Here is an 18,327-nt window from a genome sequence, read left to right as displayed (position 1 = left end):
GTTTATTTGGATGCAAGTATTGGCTGGAGCTTTTCAGTGTGAATTAAAACGAAAGGTCTGGGTAGGGAATTCAGCAGTTTCTTTAAAAAAATTATGTTTTCAACCAAAGGTTACACCGAAGAAGGCAGCATTCTGTTTAATGCTTCTGAAAGCACTTACTCAGATGTTAGTAACTGGATTGAAAATGCACTAAAACTTTACTGCTCTGCTTATAGCACAATGTATCCTAATTTTGATCTCCTGGTAAGGACTTCTATTCTGATTTCATATTCATTTAAAGATGCTGAGGATAATAATTCCAAGAAACAACAAAAACTGCACCTAGTCCTCATGTGTCTTGCTATAACGTATATGTAATTTATTCCATTTTCTGCTCACTGGACAGTAGAAAAAAGGCATGTGCTTTAGAAAAGAAATACTTTTCAGCTCATCTGCAAGCTCATTCCTACTGAAGTAAGGCTGCACAAAGCAAACGAGAAAGATGAAATCTTATTTCGGAGCTTCATGCTGTTCTGTTGAGCAGCGCATAATGTCTAGTCTGGTGTAGTTAAATACGTAATTGTATCAGTAGGTGTGCACGAGGGAGGATGGTAATTAGCTGGGCTCAAATCCCTGAGATTGAATTGTTCCTCAGCTGATCCGCTAGCCATGGACATCTGGCAGAATTTCTATATATCTTTAAACTGTATCAGTAAAGCACAATTAAAAGTTTAGGTGCTTAAGTAAAGAAGATTTTAAGCCAGGGAAGGTTTATAATTGCGTTTCAGGATTACAGATGCTCTGAGCATAGGGGAGAGGGGAATGTCAAGACTGATACTCCAAAAATTCAGTGGGTATTTTTGCTGCTTACTCTAGTCATTTCAAAGGGTGATGTGGTGTCAGCTGTAGCTCTGTAGCTGCACAGATTACAGTACAGTTCCAAAAATGGAAAGGAAAGAAGTGCTCAGCTTTTCTTCTCCTTTGAAAAGTATGGTACTTAGCAATTGCTGCTATTTAGGAGATGAGTGACTTCAGTTTAGCAGGAGCTAGAGCAAGCTGCTCGTATCTGTGCTGAGCAGTATAATGCAGCAGTTACTGCTCTTGGGCAAGGATGTGCCTTTAGACCTAAGAGGTGGCAGGAAAGAGAAATGTCGCTTGAGAGGCTGCAGAAGCACAGGTCATTCCTCATGTGCCCTTTATTTATGGGTGGGGAGTGTCTTACAGCTAATGCTGGCGGTAACAAGTTATGGTGTGCACCCCCCACCCTGTTCTGCATGTTGCTGGTTGTTGGAGGGTGGGGGGCGATGTGGGTCTTCACTGTGGTCCAGGCAGCCCATGCCCAGATGTAAGAGAGACTTGCAGTCCTCGGTGCGGGTGTATTTGCTAAGCCCCCAACCAGTCTATTGTTTTCATTAGGAATAGTCACCAAGAAGGCATTACCGAACATGGGCAAGGTCTGTCTCTAGGGTTCTCGGTTTAGCTGACTCAGGTAATTTACTTTCACTGGAAAAACTGCACGCTTTGCTGTGGCGGGGGCAGTGGGTTGCATACGTTCAGGAAGATGTGAGCTTCCATCCCTTCCTCTCCCTCCCTTCCTCCCCTGTGTTCCAAGAGCTGCTCTGGCGCATGTGCAGGTGGCAGGATTTGGCTCGCTGGGCAGAGTTCGCTGCTCTGGGCAGCTGTTCCCTCTCTTCGAGGAGAAAAGCAGGAGGCTGGATTGCAGCGAGTACCGCTCGGATGCGGGCTTTCAGACCTTCCCGTCTCGTGCTGCTACAGAAGTGATGGCAGATTCATTGGCATCGGCTTACTGCCCAGTCCCTTGTGCTCACTGTACGTGTTAGAGGAACAACATGTTCAGGGTGTGGTGTCCTTACAAAATGATGTGTAGCATGCCCATCTTTCTTTCTTTTTTATTTTTAAAAGCATAGCTTACTCTTACATTACTTTCTTAGGAACACAGCGTAATGGGCACTCAATGTAGGCAGTAAAATGGAGTGGCTCTGCGCATTCTCCACAGGACCCTCATTTCTCAGCTACTATCCCTGTGCTAAAGCTTTCACCAGCTTTCCCTCCTGGGGACCTCAAACTGTGCTTTCACAGATGATCTGCCTTCCTCAAAGGGATGGCGTTCCGTCTGTAAATGAGATGCGTGAACACCTTGCCAGGCCTCTCTCCCTGCCCTTCAAGAGCCGGGTAGCTGGGCTGGCCTCCTGGCACCCATCTCAAAGCAGAAATGGTGTTGGTTGGTGGGGCTGTGCATTTTGATCAGCCTGGGGCAGTGTCAAGGCTGGGGGCTTTGTACCCTGCCTGGAAGTAAAGCTGCTCTTTCCAACATGGCCAAGGGGTAATTTTTGCCCAAAGTGGAGTTCTGCTTTGTTCTCCTCTAGGGATATGCAAAAAGAAAAAACAACTTGAACACAGGGTTAGAATTGTGCATATGCATACTTCCTATCTACATGTGCTGTGTCCCACCCATGCAAAAATACCAGGGCAATGGAGTTGGGGCTCCTCTGTTGCTACCTACCCACTGTGTTTCTAAAGCAGGTCTCTTCGGATTAGAACCTCACACAGTTTTCCAGCACTAATGGCAAACAAAAATGTAGTTTGACTGGGCTTTGCTGATTCTTGTACTTTCTTTTGAAGAAGGAAGAGGTCTCAGTCTAAGTGAAGAAATGAGTACCCAATGAACCCAATAGCTTTTTTCCTACACAGTGAGGTGTGGAGTTGCCTGGGGAAATGATCCTCTTTGTGTTTGTAGCATTCTGAGCATGATGGGGAGCTAGGCTGTGAGGATGTCTGGTGAGCCCTCCTATCATTCAAATAAATAATCGCCATCTTCATCTGAGTTTGAGGACAGAACTTCATGACTCACATAGGAAAGGTAGATGACATGTGGATGCACAAGAGTCTGGTCTTCCAGAGGTTTTCCAGCAGATAAAATAGTTAATCATTTTCTTCAAGGTGTGGTGTTGGACCCTGTGGTCCGTGGCCCTCAATGGGCAGGTGAAGCACAGATTGGTTTGGGTTCCTGGTTCGGAAAGAGATGAAATTTAATTATTTTTTCTCAGAAAAAGCAGATGGTCTGGAAGAGGGAAAATATGTGACAGCTGGGTGGTTTACTGGAGGAAATAGCTCAGTTTGGAGCTATGGTGGCAAAGAGAAGGGATTCCTTCAGTTTGGATGTGTTCTGAAGGGTGTAAAATTGGTGTATATATGTCATGATTTTCTACATGCATACTTTTTTACTTCATACTTTAAGCACCCAAGTCAGAAAGTCCATACTGCTTTTGTTTCAGGTTTCTGGTATGCCATCATTTCTTTTCAGATTATGGTCTAGGTAAAAAAGTGTTCTGAAAAAGTCATATAAATTGAAAAATTTGTGCACAAGCTCTGTTATAGGTGAGCTGCTTATTTGTTTCTGGCACTGCAAGCTTGCTGTGACCAGGTTAGACTGGTATATTGGAACTGGAGATTGTTCTGTAGCACACAGTGCCAGCTTCCTTTCTGCTGAATACAATGTTTGCAAAGTGCTCTAACTTAACAGCGCTCACAGACTAGTAGAGGAAACCAAAAACTAAACTATAGTGAATTTTTTTCCCCATTCCCATTTGCTAATGTGTTAGAATAAGGTTCTCAATTAAGGCACTGAACCTACCATATATGTTAGGTTTCCTAAAACTTCAATTTTGCTAATGAGTAGAAAATAAATAGAGGTAAATAAGCTTCTAAATAGGCAGATAAGCTTCTTCCCTGTGCTGTTGCATTTCTACAATGAGATTCAATGTATTGATAAATAAATAAAATGAAATGGTTGTCTAAAATGCACAGAAATTATTTTAATATCACATGTGGGCTAGAGTAAAAACAACTATGCAAGCTTGCAGTCCTAAGTTTATCATTACATGCAAATCACACTCATAAGCCTAGGGAAATGTAAATCTGGATATTTGTATTTTTATGTTATTTAAATATTTCATTCCCTTAAAACAATTGCTTTGACAGAAAATAGATGAAAAATCTATATTGAAATATTCAGCTATAATTCAGCCTGGTTTTTTGAGACGCTTGCTGTTAGCCTTAATTATAATATAGAAAGCAAGCTCTGTATGTAAAGCCATTTGAAGTAATTTGTTATAGCTTTTTTTGCTCAAGCATACATTTGAGATGCATTTGAAGCATATTTGCACTAAACGGTATTTTTTTGAAACTCCTTTTAAGCAACTACAACTCAATTAAATAATGCCTTTGTGATAGGTGTGATACTGTTTGTACAGTGTTTCCAGTTATTATTTCAATGAAGTGTTGCACTCATTAAGAAAATCATGTCTGTTTATAGTGTCATTGTCTTAGCAAAATTGTAAAAGTGCTTTTCACTTCAGCAATATGGGGAAGATTTTCTTTAGATTATAGTACCGTTTTCATAGTCAGATGAACTGAATAAGCTTACTAGAAATAGACACTAATGTTCAAAGGAAATGTAAGATTCTCTAACGTGTTCATTAGAGAACTACAGAATATGAACTCATTTCTTCAGTTGTAGAAATTATATGCTAGGCTGGGGCTCTTCCAGTATTTCCACGCATCAGTGGGGAGGGGAATGTTTCCTAAACTCATCTTGTAATCCCTCTACAGATTAATGTGTATATTAATTAGAGTTACATACTATTTAAAAGTATATAAGTACATACAGCTTGAATGTATTGATTCTGTGACTTAGCCAGTTCAGGATGAAAGAGTTATATTGTAGGGTGTCAGGTATGTTTTCAGAAGGGCAACAGATACTGAAGAACAGTTTTGTTCATTTACTGGGTGCTAACTTTTGTAATCAGTGGTCTCATTAAGAAGACAGATGATTTGCTCATTGAAGCAGGTTAGTGGTTGGACTGAAGCTGTTAAAAGGCTTACAAAAGAAGATTAACGATTTAGAGCCTCAGGTTGTATAGATTACTCGCCACTGAGGCATTTCTTGAGGAAATTCCAGCCATGACACATTGAGGTTATTTTAGGGTGCACCTACCTGTCTAGCTGGACGCCTGCAAGAGACAAGAATGAATGTCAGGATGTGTCCAGAGCTGCAGTTTTTGTCAGCCTGACAAAGCTGTGGCCTTGTCCTGATGTACTGTTGAATTGATGGTCAGTCATCAGGGCTCAGATGGAGAAATATTCTTTAAAACGGTGATGTAAAATAACGTCTGAATGGAGTCAGTGACTGAAATCTGTGCTTTACTCTTTCAAAAAAGTCATCACTGCTTTTGTTGTATCTGCTCTAGCTGGGATAGATCTGTTGGGTAGCTTGAGTACAGATTTGCTGCTTTTGGAGGCTATTCTGCATCTCTTGCAGAACTGTGGATCAAGTGGACATAACAACTATAGCACAGTGAAAGTTTTTGCAGCAACTTTCATGGCTTGAATAGCCATGAGATGGTATAGATGTCTGAAGTCATTGAAACAGAACGGATGTAGCACGTCAGCACCCAAGTTTGCTATTTCCCTTCCTTCCTCTTAGATCCGCCAGCATTAGCAGAGAGAGCTGTACCAGGGTAAGATGATAGTTTGCAATTTTGACTTAGCCTTCAACTACAAGCCAAGAAAAAAATGAGTCTATCAGTGAGGTTGTCAGTTTCTAGCTCCACGTTGAGTAAGAGTAAGTAATTAAGAGGTAGGTACATGTTTGCTGTGGAGGTAACCTGAAGTTCAAGTCTCTGGTCTGAATCAGGAGGAACAGGGACTTGAATCTAGTTCTGTCATGTTCTGGAAAGAGTGTCCTATTCCAGACAGTAGATCTTTCATCTGCTGGAATGAATGCATAGCCCCAGGTGATCACCTGTTCTTCAGAAGCCAACCTCTTTATCTTCTGAGAAGAAAAGCCTTCTGCAGGTCCTAAGATTTTTTCAGTGCGGAACAGGCACAGGCATCTTTTTGAAATGGAGAAAGTTGGCCAGAGATAAGGCTCCTCCTGCTCAGATGTAGGACTGGGATCGTTTGTCTGCTAGAAAAAGCTTTGTTTGTCTCTTGCAACAGTTTTCTTATTATTTTAAGAACAGTACTTTTATTTACTATATACTTTTGGGATGACTTACTCTTCCTTTTGTTGAGTCTATTTAATGTGGCCAGAGTTTTGGAGAATGCCCTCTTGCCAGGAGTGCAAAATAGCGGTGAGATGATGTGGTCCTTCTTTGTGTAAAAATAAAGCACTTGAGAGGAGTCATGCTTGTGCTCCCATGATGTATTGTGAGCACAGTATAGGAACATGTTGAGTGGGAAGCTCGCTCTTTTCCTTTGAGTCAAGTTATATATTCCTGTAATACTTTCTTTCCTCCAGATGCTTGGCTTAGTTTTTAAAAGGAAAGAAAGCCTAATTTGCTCCTCTTTGATTTATTCTGTAACAGTAAACTACTTTGTATAGAAGGAAATTCCACATACACATTTTGCATGCTGGGCTTTCTTTGGTGTGGAACAGTGACTCACTTTTGTATGGGGCAATACCTTAGCTACTAGGCTGAAAGGGGTAAAAAGAGTACGTGGTATTTAGCAGGCTAAAACCTGGGAGCCAGAACATTGAATTTTTATTTTTTACTCATTGGTTATTTAATATGTAACCTTCTTCAAATCACTTCTTTGCACCTTTGTTTACCCAGATATAAAATGGGGTCTTAAACACGTAGGACCTTGACGGGGTGCTATAAGACGTGCAGTGGTTAATGTATGTTGGTGAATTGCTTTGAGATACTTGAGAGGTGGTTTGGAGATCCCAGCAAGCTGGAAGTGGGTTGGACTTTGAACTGCTGATGGCCTGGGGGGGGGATATTTTTTAAAAATGTGAGCAGAATTGTGGCAAGGCCAAGCAGTTGCAGTCACTTTGCAGTCTCTGGGTCCTTAGACATCGCTTCCACGGCTGTGCCATTGGCAGCATCCCTGCCCCGACTGTTGTCCCCATCCCTGGGCTGTCCTGTGTGGTGCTGCTTTGTGAAGACACACAGGGAATAATCCAGCTGAAAAATAAAATAAACACACCTTTCTTGGGGGGTTATTTTCCAAACGGATCAGTTTCCCTCGTGGTACGGGGATATGGGTATGGGGTGGGAACGAGACGTGGTGTCAGGAATGACCCTCGCTGGCAAGAGCTATTCTGCTGCTGACAGTGAAACACGGCCTTCCTCCTTTATTCCCCAAAGCCTTGTGATTTACCAAATCCAGAAACTGAGCTGGGTCAAATTATATGTCCTTGAGCTTTTTTGGTTGGTATAATTTTAATCTAGATCCTGTGCCTCACCACATGGCTTTGTGAAGGCTTATATGCACAAAGAAGGGGGTGAATGGCGAATGGTGGTCAGCATCCAGGAGCAGGGAGAGGACAGGAGTGTTGTTTCTTGTGGGCAGTGGGATTACACAGTTCCTGGTAGCACCAACACTGAAAACATAGTTCCATGGTTCTGCCTTCTGTTCCGTATATCAATGTGAAAAGGCAGAGAAAGTCTCATAGAGCTTTCATCTGCAGGCTGTTGCTGTCCTCTGCGTCTGCGTTTCTCTCCAGATTCTGAACCGCTTACCTGCTTATGATTCTACACTGTCCAAAGCCTTGCATACAATTAATCTATCATTTTCTCCCTTTAAAGAAGTAAAAGTTACCAGTTTATGAATTCAGAGCACCTGCTCTAATATTTTCTGGTTTTAAATTTACTGTTCTGTCCCTCTCCTTGTATGATCAATACATTTGAGGATGCTCTCAATGTTCTTTTCTCTATTTTTCTGATTTATGACATTGATAAACTCCCAGTTATGCTGATAATACAGTGGATGAATCCTGCCATCTACTTGTATACAGTTACTTCTACATTTGTCCTGGGAACTCTGCATAACAAAAGTGCCCGGATCTCTCTGTCAGTTAGGGATTTTGTTATCTATATTTGGGAAGATTAGAGAGAAAAGTTGATAATGCTTTGAATATGTACCATGCAAACTTAAGTCAGAAACTCCAAGCAGTTTTTGAAATTCAGAAGTAATTTTCTTCTTCATCTTTCAGTGGTGCAGATCTTTTGTCATTCATTGTTTTACTGACTTTTCTCTTGGACTTGAAACCAATCAAGGGCATCTGGCTTTGGCTCACAGTGTGGACCTGACTGAGAAGAAACAGCCAAGATAACTGGAAAACTTTGTTGATAAGCCAGAAGCTGATGGCTGTCCACCACATCATCCCCTTTGGAAGTTGTCTGAGATTTGGTAGCCTGCCCAGAGATCAGAGTCATGTAAAAAGGATTCAATGCTTCCTATTGTCCTGAGTAAGTGCAGGAAGAATCTTCAGTTTCATTGAAGTGGAGATTTGGGCCGGTAATGCAGGAGATACATGGCTAGTGTCATTAAACAGGTGAATATGTTTGTGCATGTCAAGCTTTGCTCCTGTTTGGAGTAGACAACGGCACCAGACCAAATTCTGTAGTAAGATCTGCACGCTGCTAAGGTCAGTGTGGTTGCAGCGGCAGGATGCTCTGGAGTCAGTGAGGCCTCCTTTGATTTCAGGTGCTGTTGTGCTGGCTCCGCAACCCTCCCCAACTGCCAGAGCAACCTAGCTTTCTTCCGAGACCTGACAGCCTGTGTCAGGACCTCACTGGAATAAATGCCACCAGCATTTGTTGGCATTTATTCCTGCAGGCAGGCTCTGGAGACCACCTGGAGCATGCCAATGTGAACACTCAGCCTTTCCCTTACATTCAGCTGCCTCCCCTGTACCAGAGTCAGGCTGTGTGCACTGACGGCTTTTTGGAAAAGGGGCGGCTGTAAAGTGTCTATTTCTGCCTCCATTGCTGAAGCCTGCTCCACAGCAAGAAAGGAAAGATGACTTGACCTTGTATTTTTTTGGAGGCTTCTTTTTTTCCAGGGTTTATTTATTTTAATCATGAGACATCCCTAAAATCTCCAAACCTTGTCCTTTTGCTGTGGCTATTCTGTCACTCACCATGCCTGCATTTTAAAGCTTAATTCAGCTCCTGCTGATGTTAATGGGTATTTTTTGGTGAGAGCAGGGTATAGCTCTTAGGGTCTAATGCTTCCGTTGTGCTGTAGCCTTGGAAGGCAGTGGCATTTTGCAAGATGTTCTTGACACACGGTCACCTGTGGAGAATGCTGATTTGGTAGCAGTTAATACACTACTTGCATTCATTTTTCCTGGTTGTATGTGGCAGCTCAAAGAGCAAAGGAATGAAAACCCAGGCGATTAGTGGTATTTTTGCTGACTATCTTTCTCTAAATCAAAGCAGGTATTCCCCTCTCCTTCCTCGATTACTGTTCCTACCGCTGTGTGCAGCACCTCCTATATTCTAATTCACAGCACGTGAAAATGAGGTCTCAAGTGTGTATGCATGGATTTAATTTTAACTACCCAGTGAAAAGTTTTAATTAGATGTTTCATGTGGAAACATGAAACAGGGTTTGAAATTAGCAATGACCTTGCGGCCTTCCTCGAATATATTTTCTGATACCATGTGGTAGGCAGTGGCTGGAACGTGCGCATTTGAGTGAGGAAGGCTCTGACGTGTAGGAGCGGCAGCGGTTGCTGGTTGCAGGAAAAAGTACTTTAGCCTCATTTGGTGACTGGGAAAATAATAGAATGACCTAACTCAGGAAGATCATGAATAGCAGCTGGTATTTCCTTTAACAGCTTGCTGGAGATCAAACCTTAGATGGATTTCCAAGCTCTGAACTAGGGTAAGCCCTGAACAGGGGGTGATGCTGAACTACACAGCCTCGTTTGATCAAATGAAAGGCATACAGCTCACATCCCTTGTTGGCTGCGCTGTGCATCAGCTCTGTCCCCTGCCAGCCGGGCTGACACTGCTATCTCACCTGGAGTGGCTGGACTGAGAGCACCATCCCTTAATTCGTCTCCATTTTCCCTGGGAGGTGAGGGGAGTAGACCTGTTCATGCTCTGTCAGGAGCAGCGTTTCTACTTAGCCCAGTGCTGGGAGGAACAAAGGAGAACCTGCTCTTTTGGTAGAGTAGGAGACAAGCACAGAATGTGAATATACATCACCTTTTTGGTTTGGTTGCAATATCACAGTGTCTCTTCCCTTTTCAGAGGCACTGATATTTATCAAATGAATACCATGTCAGTTTAGGCCTTTTTGCCAAATACTTTTGATATTTCAAGTAGGGGATTATTCACCACAGGAATCTTTAAAACATGTATGTGGATACAACTATAGCAGTTACATTGATTTAGTGTTTGCAGAATATGCTGTTTGGCCATATTTAGCAGGTTAATAGGGCGAATCGATGTGGTCAGGGTCAGGGGAGAAGACACTAATCAGAACTGGCTGGAGTGAAGAGGCCAGAATTTCAGTTCTCACATGCAAAGCCTGGTTGTTCAGGTTTCAAGCTAAAAACCAGACCATTCAGGCCTGGATTTCCTTGTGGATGGTACATGGCTGGCAAGTGTGCCGACACTCTGGCTTTGTCTCCTCATGTGTGAAACTTGAATCTTTTCTGTGGAATCAACACATTGATTCAGTCTCTCTAAATAATCTGTCAGTCTGTACACAGTACCTATAGCGAGCTAATCATTGGGCTATATTGATTTCTTTTTGGTTTCTTAGATTTGATGAACTTGTGTGAAAGAAGCATGTGCCTTCTAAACAAAACTCCCTTTGCAGTGAGTTCTTTAGTCCTGTTCCCCATAGAAGCAGAAGAATTAAATTAAGCCTGGGTGGAGGATTGCCCTACCTGCTTTATCATTGGCATTGCAAGATTTTGCAGTGCCCCACTGGGAACCCAACACATCCTGTACACTGCAGGTGATGACATCCTGCATCTGGGGCCTTTCTCAGGATTTCACCAAGGATATGGCAGAATCCTCCACCATCAAGGAACTTGGGGTGCTTGTGGTCCCCCATTTCTCCTTCTGCAGAGATACGTGCCTATGTGTCCATGTGCTGTACGTATTTATTCCGTAAACAGATTGCAAACCTTGCTAAAAGCAAAGCTGATCACTTACAAGGACTACTTATGGAACCTTTTTTCACATTGTAGAAATAACCAGTCATTTACACACAGTCTCAGTTGGTAACGTAAAGAAGCTGCTTTCTCCTGGTGACCCATCTGTTCTGACACTCCTCTCCTCCTCCTCCTCTCTTCAGATTGCATCAGGGTTTCATCTAGCAGTTTCTGAAAAGTTTCAATCTCCTTTTCAGTTCATCAGATCAAAACCTGAATCTCAGGCATCACATTTGAGACCTGTACAAACTTCTCTGCCCCTACCTCGGGGACGTCAGGGCTGTGAATGTCACCTTTCCCCTGCTCTTCATCCAGTGCCTGCTGATGGAAAAAGTGATAGATGCAGGCTGCCCGTTGACTGGGTTATCTTGCAGATAACTGTAGTTACACGTTACCATAGCTGCCTCCCTGAAGAGGAAAGGTGGATGGTGGAGTCGGGGTGTCAGACAAGGTCTTGGGAGCTCCCCATCCTGCGTAGGCTTCCTCCAAGACCTTGGGCTAGTGACTGAATGTCTCTGTGCCTCAGATCCTCATTCATACATGGAAGTGCTGCTTCCTGCTTTCAGGAACACCATGAATGTAGGCTCTCGGGATGCTCTCCCACACTGGTGTGGTGTTTGAGTAGTTAGGGTGCACTGGCTGGCTGAAGGATGCTACAGATAGGTTGAAGCAGCTTCCCTTTTAAAGTCTGAACAGATTGCTTCAGGTGACAGATTTTTAATGTGGGACCCCCAAATCAGGTACTTTCTTAAAGATGGTTTTTATTAATTTTTTTTTTTTTAGAGGAGCGTTCATTTCAGGAGACTCGTAAAAGTCTGCCTCTCTTATTTCATTTTAGACATTTCCTTGTAGGAACCTACGCAGGAACTGAAGGAACATGCTCCAATTTTACAACAGAGCTGTGGGTATCTGTGCTAATTTGTGTGGGATCCGCAGCCATCCGTAGAACAGAGTTGCCCTGTTCTTGCACTCACGTATGCTCCTTGTAATTTGTCTGTTCTCACTCTCCCACCTTCAGCTGTCACACAGACACACATAATGTGTACGTACAGATATGACTGTCTCTTCCCTGGTGCAAAGCTTAGTTTTGTACTGTGTGGGGAAAAAGGCTACAATTCCACTGTCCATTTTCCTTTTCAGCTGCTGTAGCAATGCACTTAAATTCTGTCTAATATTTACTGGTTAATCAATTGACACATAACTGCTTTCATTGCAGTGACATGTAAATAGTAAATATTTGTATTAGACAAAAGCTATACAGTAAATCATGCATATACCTGTTGTTTTAAAATGCTGTTAGTTTTTAATTTGTGTGATGTTCAGTATGTATTAAGGATCCCCTAAGAAGAGAAACAGTAAAAAAAATAGCAATTTACTCATTTAATTATGGCAGAAATTAATGTCTTACCTGCTGTAAGAAGAAATAAAGATTCAGTGTTCCAGCAGAAATATCAACACGCTGTAAAAGTTGCTTGACCATTGTAATGTGAAAATTAACTATAATCTCATAGGCATTCACAATTTTCCTTGTAATTCATTAATGCTGCAGTTTCTGGTATTCCAGTGCTCTCGTGCATGGAAAAGACCTGCATCAAATGGTTGGGTGCCCAGCCTGCTTGAAAAAAATCGTATCGATTAAGATCTAATAATACTTTCCGTTCTGGGGATTCTTCATTTGGGTAGTTTTGCTAATGCAGCACAACATGTAATATCAATATACTGGTATGACTTTTGCTTTTATAACAAATAATTTGTTCCAATCCTTTTTACTTTTTCTTTCTGATTTTCCATGCACATATTCAGTGCTTGCTACAGTAAAACTTCGTCGCTTTCCTACCTTAGACAATATATTTAATGAACTTTATCTGTATTGCATTGTTAAGGGCAAGGAGCTAGGAGTTAGCTCTAAACAGACTAGGGCTTTTATGAAAATGAAAACCCTGAAGAGTTGCTTCATCATGGGAAATCACTGCCAAAGCTCATGTGAGCTTTTGCTTTCCTGGCACACACAATGTAGAGAAACGTTTTCATTTTTAGCATCTTGACATCCAGCTTTTTTACTTCTATTGCTTTACCTCTTTTTAGTATATGAATATTTTCCATTAAAATGCATTGTTATGAATTTGCTTATACTGAAATAACAATTGAGATAATATAGAAATATAGATTATTAAGGCTTAAATCATGCTGTACAGAAACATCTTAATCAGATCAAATAAAAACCTGCATTTTATTTTTGGCATAGTCTAATTTTTAATGAGGGAAAGCTTAAAATCTGATGAATTGGCAATGATTTTGTGATTTGATATTCAGAAAGAATGCATCCTGAATACCAAATGAATGAAAGTTACTGTGGGCTGTCATTGCTGCATTTTTTATTTTGACCTTGAAAACCAGGTTAGTTTAGTATTTTCTACATTGCTAACCTTGAAACACAGTAATTGGAAAAAAACAGTACTAAAAATTAGCAATGCTTTTACTTCAGCTATCATGGGGGAACAGTTTGAAGTTTATGGGGGTGGGGGGGAATTGTCTTCAAGATCTTCTGAAAGTTCTGGTGACAACAGCACTTTAAATTATCATTTCCAAGAATGTCCTTCTGTGCCAGTGAAGCCTCACATAGCTAAAAGAAAAGGTGACTGGGGAATGGGGTTGAACTCATGTCAGGAGGATGGGGATGCCTGAGAAGCTGCTAATCAAACCCTGTTTTTGCTCTGCAAACATACCCTCCTGCATCGTACCCTCCTGCATTGTGGATGTGTGTCCTCACAAAATATCCCTTGGTGCAGCATTGTTTTAGTAGGTCAGGTGAGTAGCTATGTGTATAGGTTATACCTCTTAGGTCAAATAAATGCTCATGAGCCTAAGGTCTTGTCCCCTCTTTGCTGGTTGTTAACAGGCAGCCACTGCAACAGTACAGACTAGGGGTAGCTGAAGAAACACGCTTTGCGCAGGGAGAGTTTCCTCTGGAATAGACAGAGGTGTAAGACAGAGACAACAATTTTTGTGTCTTTACTGAGTGGGTAGTTAACATTGTTAACTGCACATTCATTACTTACATTGGAAAAAAAATCCTAAGAGAGTTCTTCAGGAACATTAGATTGTGATCACTTCCATTTTAAGGGAACAGAGGAAAATGTAAGCAGTTTCTGCTTAGGATCACCTGAAAATAGCGTTAATTGTATTAAAAATCTAACAGAAACCTAATGTTTTAGATACCTAGGATTTTAAAGACTTTGTCTTCTCTTTCCCCCCACCTCCCCAAATCGCTGTGGTCTCTGTGTTTCTACTGCAATCTCCTAATCCTCCAGTGCCTGTGTTAAAATTGAAGGCATCCATAAGGCACAAGTCCTACTGACCTAGTGCTGTAGTTATGATGATGCGTAAAATAAATCATTGCAATTACTGAGGCAGTCTCAAGCACTTAGTAACTCAGGCGATTGCTTCTTGAAACATGACTGAACTGAAGAAAGGATCATTAGTTATTTCCCTGGAGTACTTGGATATTTTAACCCTCTCCACAGGGTTCTATTAGAGAGTTAAGACCTGGTCATTTGTTCACACATCTTATTTTATCTTTCCTTTATGCAAATGCTCTGCGACAGCTGATGAACTCCAGAGCATGTCTCGTCTTCACCCATGACATCTCCTTACCTGCCAAAGTTCAGGTCAAATAGCAAATGACCAACTGGGTGGGAAGGAAGAGCCCAGCAATGACAACGTAAACAGGTTTAAGAAGTCGTTACTGGAAGGACTTATGAGAGAGGGTGACTTTCTGAGACATATGACATAAAAATAATTTCCTGAGTAAGGAGGAAGAAGTTGGTTAGGTGAGATCTCAAGCTTATACACAATAAAGCTATATAACTTGTATAAAGCTATGAAGGTCAGGAAGGAATCGAAGCCAGAAATGGGGGGAGGGAGGTCAGGATCAGAGACGTGCGAGAGTTTCGATATTTCTTGGGTGATATCATAGGTGTTGGCAGTGTTTGAGTAGTCCGTAGTATGCTGTCTGATGGTAATGGGATGTGGTGTGAGGAAGAGAATGGGATCAGGAGAAGATACATGTCAGTGGACAGTCGCATCCCCAAGTGGAGCCCTTGCTGGCTGAAGAAACCACTGTGCATACAGCATGGTACCAGAAGCTGGCAAGTGGCGTCATGGTGTGGTGCTCTATCTCTCCCTATAGATTAGCACCACTTCGGGTTGCTCAGGAGGTCAAGAAGGAGGAGATATTTCGAGGGAGGAGAAAGGGAGTGATCCAAGGGATATTACTTGGGAATCTGGTGTTGATGCTGCTCCTTGCGGTGAATTAAAAGGATGGGGAAGTGAGCCTTTTGTGGGCATGATAGTGCCTGAAGAAGAGCTAGAAAAGGGCAGCAGGGAAGTACAGTCAAAGCCCAGCGACTGATGGATATTTAACGCTTTATGGATGGGACTGGCAGTAGAGCAATATGGTTTGAGGGGGTTGTTCTGAAGAGAGTTGCCTCTTTAAGAGCAGGAAGGAAAGGAGGCCCTCTCAGGGAGAGGTTGTATGTTAGCTGCTGATAATATCGGAGCCCGGCAAGACATGCAGCAGCGTGGTTCAGGTCTGATTCAAGGGTAGATCAGATGTCCGTGTTTTGGGGGCGGCAGCATCCATCAGAAGGGTGGGGCAGATGGCTGGAGGCAGTAACAGCTCCAGCTGCCCCGTGTGATGTGCTGCTGCACGTCTGGCAGCTCTTCACGCTGTCAGGAAGACTTTTCTTCTAGTGCTGTTGTGAATGGTCTTCTGATGCCAGAGTACAAAGTGAGTTTGAGAGGTACACCCTGTCATTTGTAAGGTTTCACAGTCTTGATTGAGGCAAATCCTAGAAAAATATTCAATGGTTGACCTTTTTTTCAGTGTTTCTTCCTATTCTAATGCTAGACCTGGTTAAATTACCCCACACAAAAATGACGTTTTGGATTACTTCCATCAGCTTTTTGTAGAAGAGACACTGAAATCTGGACTATGCCACACTTGTGCGCACGTTCCTCCACAAAGGAACCATTCCGTGCAGAGGAGGACACACAAGCACACGGATGAGTGTTTACTCAATATGCCTTGCATCTCATTGCAGATACCATGTGATTTACCAGTTGCCACGGTAACGATGCATTTTTCATTCCATAACTTGAATAACTGTTGAGATTGCCCCTAGTATAACTAACTAACTTACCTCCCTCCTGAAGTTGGGCACAATTGTATTATCTAAAGAAAGCAGAGAGGAAACTCCTAACATTCATACTGAAATGAATTTTTAGAGCATATAGTTAGTTAAGAAGCAGGTATGTGATTCAGTCTGGAACAAAATAAAAGTAACTAAATATGTTATTTAAAATCATAAAATGGGAGCAATATGAAATGTTACTTCATAATGTGGTGACTGGCATTGTATATTTTTCTGTAATTTTTATTGTTTGTGACACTTTTGTTTTCTCCAATACATGAAAATTTAATGAAATTTATCATTTTATGGTATTATTCTTTACATAGGCATGCAAGAAAACACTTTTCTTTGTTATAATCTTGCAATAAAATTTCTTGTGTTTCAACTTCCACTTTTGAATGAATTATTGCTGACAAGAGCTGATTAATTGTTAACCTGCTCTTTCCCACCCCCTTTTTTCTTTTCTTTTTTACTTTTGCTAACTGTGGACAACAAACCTTGTAGCAAAGCAAAAAAAAAAACAATATGGAGCCTTTAATTTGCTCCTGTGCATGTAACGTTAGAAAAAAGCATCCTTTATAGAAGCAGCCCCGTTTTTCTCATTTCTGTAGTAGACTATTTGTTGATGTCAGTGAGTATTTTATCCTACAAAATAAATGCAGAATCAAATCTCCTGCTATTAGATGGAAAGTATGAGCTTTATTTTTTCCTCCTAACTCCTTTTTCCTTTCTTTTTGGCAGCCTTATTGCATGCTGTATGCATTGCTGTCTACTTAGGATACATTATCAAATCTGCGAGTGATTAGTGGCTTATCTATTTTTGAATGATTTAGATGCATGAATTAATTAGCAAGAAAAGAACCATTAGAAAGCATTAGTAAAAAGGCTGGTCATTTCAGGCTGTTTTGGAGGGAGTTAAACCATTGTCCAAACCCAAGAAAATTATAGTGATTCATGCTTTTCTCGAAAGAAATCACCACATTACATCTAACTTAGTTGAAAACAACCACCAAAACACGGGATATAAACTCTACTTTGTGACTTCTGCTGTTGGGCTAGAAGTTAAATAAATTGGTTTTATTTTAAACATTAGCTTTGCATCTTTTTTACTCCCTTACTCAGTGCCTTTTCACACTTGCTGTTTGAAACCCTTATTAAATGTCAGTGAGAGATTTTGGTTCTGGAGTTCCTAAGAATGAGCTCGAGCTTTATGTAGTATTCTCAGTTTTAGAGTTTATCTTAAGCCTTTTGCAAGGCCAGAACCAGCTCCTGGCCTTTGCTGACTATTCTCTTGTGAAAATTCAGCTGCGTCCTTCTGTGAGCTTCAACAAAAAGATAGATGCCTTACAGTGATAAATGTAATGAGCAGCACCTCAGTTTAACAGGCAAGTTTTACTCTTCCTAGCCTGGAATTGTGGCTTATAATGTGGATAGTGTATATATATTTAATTTTTTTTTTTTAATTAGAGTGATGGCACTGTCAGCATTGAGAGGTGCTACGGACATAAGGCAAGAGACGAAGGTTTCTCTGCCAGACAGTAAGTGGATAAATCAGTTTTTTAAAATAATATTTTATTTCACACCAAGTATGAATTGGAGTGAAAGGCAAAGAAGGGGATCAGCAATCTCATCTGTTTGACTTAGAAGTTGTATGTGTCCAACACTGGTAATTAGAGCAACATAAGGCTGACAGTGTCATATATTTACTGGACTCTCTCTTCCATTCCTTCAGGAGACCTTATTTATCGCTACATCCGTTACAAAGGTTGTACGGCCTTTGTACATGTGTCCTTACCAAGGTGAATATTAGTCTATGTTAATAAATTAAATCAACTAATGTTAATGAGCTATCTTCTGCAGTTTTCATTCTTGTGTGAAAGCTATATGGGGGCTGCCATAGAAGCCACGTTCCAGCCCTGTTGGATGTTAATCAAGTTGTTATCTAGTTCCCCTCATATCCCAGTAATTTCTTGAATTTCACCCTTCTGATGTTAAGATTATTCTCAAGTATAACTTCTGTATATCTAGTCAATCATCTTACGTTTTTCTTTCCCTCAGGCATGCGGTAATAGTAGTATGTATTATCAGTCCTGGGATATCTGGGTTAAGTCTGCAGTCCTCCTCAAATCCTCGGCATTCCTCTCCCCTTCCTGGCCAAGACATAGGTCC

General features: G+C 41.4%; 1 protein-coding gene across 1 annotated transcript in view; it reads left to right on the top strand.

Moving 5' to 3' along the window:
- RAPGEF5 (Rap guanine nucleotide exchange factor 5) overlaps positions 1–18,327 on the top strand; it is a 167,387-nt gene that overhangs the window by 70,571 nt on the left and 78,489 nt on the right. The window lies entirely within an intron of this gene.

Source organism: Gavia stellata, chromosome 6, assembly GCF_030936135.1.
Source record: "Gavia stellata isolate bGavSte3 chromosome 6, bGavSte3.hap2, whole genome shotgun sequence".
NCBI lineage: Eukaryota > Metazoa > Chordata > Aves > Gaviiformes > Gaviidae > Gavia > Gavia stellata.
The sequence above is the reverse complement of the archived record's forward strand: the minus strand, read 5'-3'. Positions and strand labels throughout refer to the sequence as shown.